Raw genomic sequence first — 7,765 nt, 5'->3', positions numbered from 1 at the left:
TTCTAATCCAATTAAGAAGCAATCATGTGGACATTTTCAAAGGCTGGGCAGTTACCAGGCGCGTCCCAGGAGACGCTCTCTGGCAGCTTGACAGTTCACTGCTAAACCTGGGCTCTGGAGCTGTGGGTTGGTACAGCAGCTGGGCGAGGAGCCCGGGCTCAGACAGCTGGGGTGGAAATCTTTTAAGGATGAACAGAATGGGTAAGGAGCTTGCCGTTGTCATGGAAACTAACTCTGGGTAGATGAGACACGGCCCAATGGGTAACTGAAAAGAATACCACCCACTACTAGGCTTCCCTGTGGGTGGCCGGCAGGCACCTCCAGGACCTGCTATTCTGGCCAGCTTAGGGGTGGTGCCCATCTCTGCCTGCCTCCTAGGGACACCCAAGTCTGGCCATGAGAGTGACCCGAGGGGTCTGGAGAGATGCTCTGAAACCAGAAAAACCTTTGACATGCCTCCTACTTCCCCAAGTTACCTGTGTTGAGCAGGAACACTGCACAGAGCTAGGATGTAGGAACTGTGGCTATCACCAGGGTCCCAGGCTAAGGCTAGGACAAGATGTCCAAGGCAGTAGGATGAAGTGGTAGGAGCCACAGATGCCAAAAATGTTTCCTCTCTGCGTCCAGCTCTGTCACCCTGACTGGCTAGGTAGCCCCTGACAAGTTGTCTTTCCCTCCAGAAGTTTCCTGTCAATCACACTGATCCTGTTCTTAGATTTAGAACTGGACGTTTTTGTTCTCATCGGCCTCTTCTCTCAGCCCTCTAAACTCTCCCACCCCTGCACAGAGTATCCTCCAAGAATCAGGTCTGGGCTCTTCTCAGGCCAGATGCTGGGACAGCCCCTTCCTGCTGGCCTTTGCAAGGTGTGAGTGTCTGCACTCACACAGGGAGGCTCCAGAGCTCACAGTACCCTATTGCCTGTGGAGATGAGCCTAACAAGTGGCCTGTTGCAATCACACTTCTGTTTTCAATAGGTGTTATTTTAACTGGGCCTTTCCCTGGGACAGGCATGAAGGAAAAAGCAATTTGCAGCACAGGCTTCTGGCTCTGGCACAGAGCACACACTTAGCAATTTTAGTTTCTCTGCACTCCCTCTCCTCTATTCCTCTTCTCCTTCCTGGCCCTGTTGCTCATTGAGCCTCAACATTTCCCCAAGTAGTGGCCTCCTGCCCACCCTACAAAGCAGCAGAGAGCATGGGCTATGGTCCAGGAGAAAGGAAAAACAATCCAAAACAATCCTTCCAGGAAGCCATGGGTAGGAAAGAGAAGTAGGGCGGGGGGGGGGGGCTGCAGTACCAGCTCCTGTGGACTCTCTCAAAAAGGCAACAACTGAAAGAGAGGAACTCAAGTTCCTGTAGTAAGAAAGTGAGGCGCTGGACAGATGGCCCAGTGGTTAAGGGCACTTGCTACTCTTCTGGTGGACCAGAGTTGGGTTCCCAGCAGCCATGCTGGGTAATACACAATCATCTCTAACTCCAGCAAGAGATCTGATTCCCTTTTCAGGCTTCTAAAGGCACTTGCACATGTGTGATGTGCATGCGTGCATGCACCCATGCATGTGCACACACACACACACACACACACACACACACACACACACACACGGAGATATCTAGCTTACCTTTTGCCTTTATCCCATGAATACTCCAGGGGTCCTTATGACACCCTTGTAGGATATTCTCTCTCTGTCTCTCTCCAGGTATCTTGTTTGCATGTACATCTATGTACCACATGTGTCTGGTGCCCTCAGAGGTCCTGGAACTGGAGTTACAGACAGTTGTGGGCCATGCTGTGGGTGCTAGGAATTGAACCCGGGTCCTCTTAAAGAGCAGCAGCTCTTCCCTGCAGAGCCATCTCTCTGGTCCCTACCTCTCTTCAGCATCTGCAGCTTACTTGTTTCAATTAATGCATGCCAAGTCCCAGGGGCCATGGGAATGGAGGAGACGGATCTGTGAGCTTGCCCTTAGGCATGCTGCATTAGGCACAGCACTCCTCTCTCCACACTCCACTCTACTAAGCCCAAGTGCCCACTGCAGGATCTTATGCAGAGTACACCCTGTCCTGAGTACGCTCCACTCAGCCCTCCCTCTACCCTGTCTTTCCTCTGAAGGCACAGAGGTTCAGCTAGAGCCTTCTGCCCAGTGTCACAGGGTACGTGGAAGTTAGTTCTGCCACGCTCCTAAGTACCCTGCAGCTAAGGCAAGGGAGCCTGTGAACTGTACCGCTGTAAAAAACTTGTGTATGCGGGCATGATTCAGGGGAGTTATAGCATACTGTAGCCTCCAGAGACAGCCGTCCCGGAGTGCTCATTCAGGGCCATCTGTTCTCCTTCCTAATGAAAAAGTGGTGCCCGGGTGCTTAACTGCCACAGTTGGACAGGTACGGCAGAATGATGTCCCGTAAATTCTAAGGCCTGTGAAAAGGTCAGATCCTATCTGGCTGTTGCCCTTGGGCTATCTACCCTTGGATCCCGGGCCCATGAGTGCTGATGTTGGGTGGATAACTCCAGCCCATGGCTCAGCTGCCAGCAAGTACCACTTGGGTACTGAGCATTCTGAGGAGTCTTTCCTCTGGAGCCCTGGCATCTTCCAGCTGAGGCCCCAGGTGTCACAGAACAGTGGCATCCGATACTAACCATGTCTTGTTCCAAATCCAGGTCCTAAGGAACAGTGAGGTGTGCACTGAGTGCTGTATGGTGACCCAGGCAAGCTTGGAGTGGTTTGATCTCTCTTGTACTCCAAAGCTCTGTAGCTGGCGCCCAGTGGGTGTGCTTAGCATTTACGGACTGAATGGTTGAGGTCTAGCAAATAGGATTAATCTTGACCGTAGAGCTGAATCACCTGGGGGACAAAGCTGAGCGTGCCTATGAGGGTGTCTGCAAAGAGGCTTAACCTGCATGCGGGTGGGAGAAGCCCCGGAAGAGACTGATAAAGGGAGAACGTGAGTTGTGCACTGGTGTCCATCTGCCTCATGACTGCCAACGCAGTGTGATCGGCCGCCACCCTCCCTGCTGCCGTGCCCCACCCCCCATGACGGGATGAATCCTAAACCCGCTGGGGGCCGAAACAAACTTTCTCTCTTTGTCCAGTCTCTCGATGTAGCAAGAAGAAAAGTGACTCAAACAGCAGATGACGACTCCAGTCTGGTCTTTCCATCACGGCTCATCTTTTCTTCGTTCTCTCTCCAGGGCTCCACCGCTCACAGGGTGGCCCAAGCCTGCCTCAGTGACATTACTAAGTCTTAAAACAACCAACCCCATAAGCTTTCCCAGACCCATGAGTTCCTCCTGCTGCAGCTGCTTGGATGGGATTTCCAGGACTAACCTCCTGGGTCATCCTCAGATTCACAGGCCTCAACATATACACCATCCCCGTGTGTGTACACATGCAAGCACCAGAGCGTGTGTCAGAGGACAACTTTGTGGAGCTGGTTCTCTCTTTCTACCTTTATGGTTTTGAACGCGGGTCACCAGGCTAGGGTGGCAAGTGCATGGCCTGCTAAGCCATCTCAATGCCCCTGCCTCAAACATTTTCCTGTTCTCTCCGTTCATGACAGAGCTGAGGATGAGTGGGGATCAATAGTAACAAAGAGGACACTTGAATGAAGCTTGTCCAACACCGAGCTTATGAAATGGTAATTAATAACAGGAAAGTTTGACTGGGCTTTGGCTGCAGACACCCCACGTCAGAGCCATTACTAATCCTGTTAAGGTAAGAGAAGAGAGGCATGGTAGAGAGGATGTGGCTTGTTCAAGTTCACACAATAAAGGGATGAGCTGATCTTCACAAGCCAGGTCATGCAAATTCTTCTGCCTTCTTACAAAAATCACTTCCATTGACTGTGCTCTCAAAAGCGGGCCTGTGTGCCATCCTTGGGAAGTGTTGCCATTACCCCTATTATACAGACAGGAAACACAAGGTTGGGCTGCTGCTGAGTGCTGAGGAAGCAAAGCTATGATTGCCACCCCACCTCTATCACCACCATCTCGCCGGGTAGCATCTCAAAAGATTATGTCCAAGGTCATCAGTGGTCAGGATCCCCAGAGGAGGGCAAATCTTATCCATAGCTGACACCAGACCACCGGTTTTCCTGCTAGGTCTCACCACTGTCAACATCGCGACCACCAGCTATGGGAAGCTCTTCTGGTGCTTCCATAGCTGAAGACGGTACCAGCCCCTACCGCCTCGCCATGTCTCAGACCAACTGGTGCTTTCTCTAGGCTGGAAATGGGGACACTAGGCTACTGGGTGCTCCTGAGACCACCTGTGGAGCACTGAAATCTTTGGAGCTTGAAATTCCGGCATGAGTTAAGGGCCTTCCCCAGTTTTTTAGGAATGACATGGTGCCTCTGCCTGCATCTACTCCCAGCCTTTGAATCCTTCCTCAGCCTCCCTCCCTAGTCTTGCTTAGCCTCCCCAACCCAATCTACTGAACACTAAACCCATTCCTGTCAGCTAGGTCCCTGCCTCCATCTCCAGCCCACACAGTATCTCTTCCACGGAGCTTACTTGCCTACTCCCTTCCCTCTGGCTCTAAGACCTCTGCCTCACGTACCTGGCATCCAATTGCTGCCCCATCACATCTAATTATTAAATTGGCCTCCTCTCTCTCTCTTCTCTCTTCTCTCTTCTCTCTCTCTCTCTCTCTCTCTCTCTCTCTCTCTGAGATTGTTCTCTCCGGGCAGCCCAGGCTGATCTGGAATTCACTGATGGTCCTTCTACCTCTGCCTCCCAAGCATCGAGATTCTGGGTATGGTTTACCATTTGCAGCTTAAACTGATTTCATGGGTTTTAGGTGTATATATGTTTTGCCGTGTGTGTGTGTGTGTGTGTGTGTGTGTGTGTGTGTACAAGCAGGCACTGAAGCCAGAAGAGCACATTGGATCCCCTGAACGAGCTGAGCTGTAAGGTTGTGTGGAGCAGCATGGGTTCTGAGACCTGAACCTGGGTCCTTTGCAAGAGCAGCAACTAGTGCTCTTTACTGAGGAGCCCCTTCAGCCGACTTTAGGTTAACAGGTGGCAGATGATGGTGGGTTTGAGCTGCTTTTTTCTTCAGTGAGTTTCCCGAGCACCCACCTTTTTAACCATGTGCAGACGAGAATGACTCCAACATTTCACCCCAGTGTCTTCTCATGCAGAGGATGGCCACAGCTCCCACTGGAATTCAGCTTTTGGGGCTGCCAGCTGAGGGTCTTTGGGAGTCTGTGGTAAAAGGCTGCCTTCTGCCACAAGTGGAGAAAGCAATGGTTTCTTGTACTAAGTTGCTGTGGACACCAAATGCACACTCTGATTGTAGCAACAGGACCTTGACCAGCACCAGGAGACCGAGGCGTCGTCTCTCAAGCTTTATATTCCCAAATTCACATCTGCAGAGGATCTGTGACTCTGAGACTGCTCTGCGCTCCTACAGGGCTATCTACTCTTTGCCTCTCGCCTGTGCCTCTATACATGTCCTGGACACAGAAAACTACTCTTAACAGAAGTGTGGGAAGGCTCCAGGGTGTGGGCACCTGTTGCCACGCTGGGGATGAGAGGAATCAGTTTCTTCCTGCACAGCCCACGCCTGTGTCTCTGATGAGCTAACACCCACCAGGCATTCAGCTCTGCCTCAAGCTGCTCTGCCTCTTTACGGGCTCCAGGCAGCTGTGAGCCATGCAGTGACAGGCTGGGGATGGGTACCAGCCCTCCCGGCAGCTGTCTCCCTGCCTCCTGCAGCTAAAGGACAGTTAGAGCTTATTAACGCCACAGGTCACCCTGTCCCTTTGGCTCCTCCAAACCCAGTTATTACCCATCACCTCCCTGTCTCTGGAAAAGCCCTTCCTGATCAATGCTCCTGCCAAGACGCTTATTCAGAACCATGGTTCCTCAGCTGTGGAGGAACAACTCTGTGTGTTGTCTTGTCCTCTGGCTGTTTTAGATGAACAGGACTAAGCTCTGAAGCTAAAGAGGATTGAGAGTACACCACACCTAGAAGGCACTGGGAGCCTTCCCAGGGAAGTCCTTGGGAAGTTCCAAAAAACCCAGGCTTTGCCCCACACCAGGTGGCTCAGAGCCTCCGAGGGCTGAGCCCTCAACCCAGACTTTGAGAGCCCTCCAGGAAGTGGCCAAGGCTGAGAAGCACTTTAGTGACAGGCAACGGGCTTGTTGTTGCGGTGGTGCCCTCTCCTCTTCCTCCCTGGACTAGAGAAGCCTTAGCAGCTCTCCAGCAGAGCTGTCATTAGTGGCTGGAAGGAGGGCTCTAAAACCACCGGGATGGCTGAGCCAGTCAGCCTCTCATGTGGCCAGTCTGCTCACTTGAGTACCCTGAGTTGGGTATAACTGTCTGCCACTATTTTACTAGGGACTGGGGAGGCTGCTCCCGCAGACCTTTCAACTTTAAGACCCAAAGGTGGGCAGTTTCCTGAATTCTCTCCAGCCTGGTTGACATATGTTTTCATCAAGTGGCCATGCCTTTCCCCCTTTTAATTTTTCTACTACTGTTGTCGAGGCCCTATGACCATATGGGCCATAACATAAGTCACCATGGATTTGTAAAGTCACAGCAGCTTTGTAAACATTGAACTCTAAATCTATTGCCTGAATGGGCCTGGCTGGGCTGAGGCACCCCCTGCAGGCCACTGACGTGATAGCTCGTGACCATGGCACTACCTACCACGTGCTGATGACCGCCCTGAGGTTGCCATCCCCAACAACAGACAAATGTGTCCTGAAGGCCACCAGGCGGGGAGCGCAGAGCCCTGAGCCAGGCGTGGAGCGGGAGAAGGTCTAAAAGGCATACTGGGCAAACAGGGAAGGGCTGGCTTCTCACCCTTCGGCACTTTACTCAGGGAACAGCGACATAGTCAGTGGTGAACGTTACCGGCCAAAGACCACTTAAGGCCCTTCCTGCTGGTCTAGCATAGCGGAACAGTGAAAGCCGAGCGCAGTCCGTGGGGAGCATCTAGTCTTGGAACGGCATTCCTGTCTACCACAGAGGCCACACCTGCGTGACAGTGATCTGGGCAACACAGTGTCCATTCTGCCTCCACACTGCCTTCACACAGCCATTTCTAAAAGCTCCCAGGGACCATGCCGGTGAGCCACAGGGATGGAATGGGGAGGTATGTTGCAATACAGGTTCTGCTGCATTGGAGGGGGCAAGGCCCTGCCAGACCCCCAAACCTCTTCCCATCCTGTTTCCTCAAGTCTCTTGTGTGCTGAATCAGGGGGAAAAGGATGGGAGGAATGACACTTAGAGAAATGTTTTCCATGCCTGTCTGTAGCATGTCGGAGCGCTGAGGGAAGGACTGGACAGCATGGAGTCCTGAAAGCTTCTGGGGTTTCCTTGATCTTTTGTCAGCCCCTAAGTTCCAAAGCAGCCCAGAACCGCTGCTCCCGAGGAGAAACTTGCCCCTAAAGGGAACCAGACCAATCCTGTTTAAAGCATCAAGCAAGAGCCACTGAGGACTAGCTATGAGTGAAGATATGTCGCCCCCTAGTGGCAAGGTGTGGGTATGGTACCACCTTGCACACAAACATTCCCACAGCATAGCATGACATGCTTCCCTGACTGCCTTGTAGCCTGTTCCTAGCAGAGCATCTTCAGGGGACTCAGGAAGGCTGGTAGAGTTGGGACTATAAGCACATAAGGAGGCAGCTTCTCTGGAAAGCCACTAAGACTTAGCCCATTGTCTGCACAGCACCTAACTCAGGGTTGGCAAGACTAGCGGTGAGGAACGGGTTACCTCACCTACACAAAGGGCTATGGGGTAGCAGGCAGGATGAA

Source organism: Meriones unguiculatus, chromosome 7 (genome assembly GCF_030254825.1).
Source record: "Meriones unguiculatus strain TT.TT164.6M chromosome 7, Bangor_MerUng_6.1, whole genome shotgun sequence".
In the NCBI taxonomy this organism is placed as follows: domain Eukaryota; kingdom Metazoa; phylum Chordata; class Mammalia; order Rodentia; family Muridae; genus Meriones; species Meriones unguiculatus.
The sequence above is the reverse complement of the archived record's forward strand: the minus strand, read 5'-3'. Positions refer to the sequence as shown.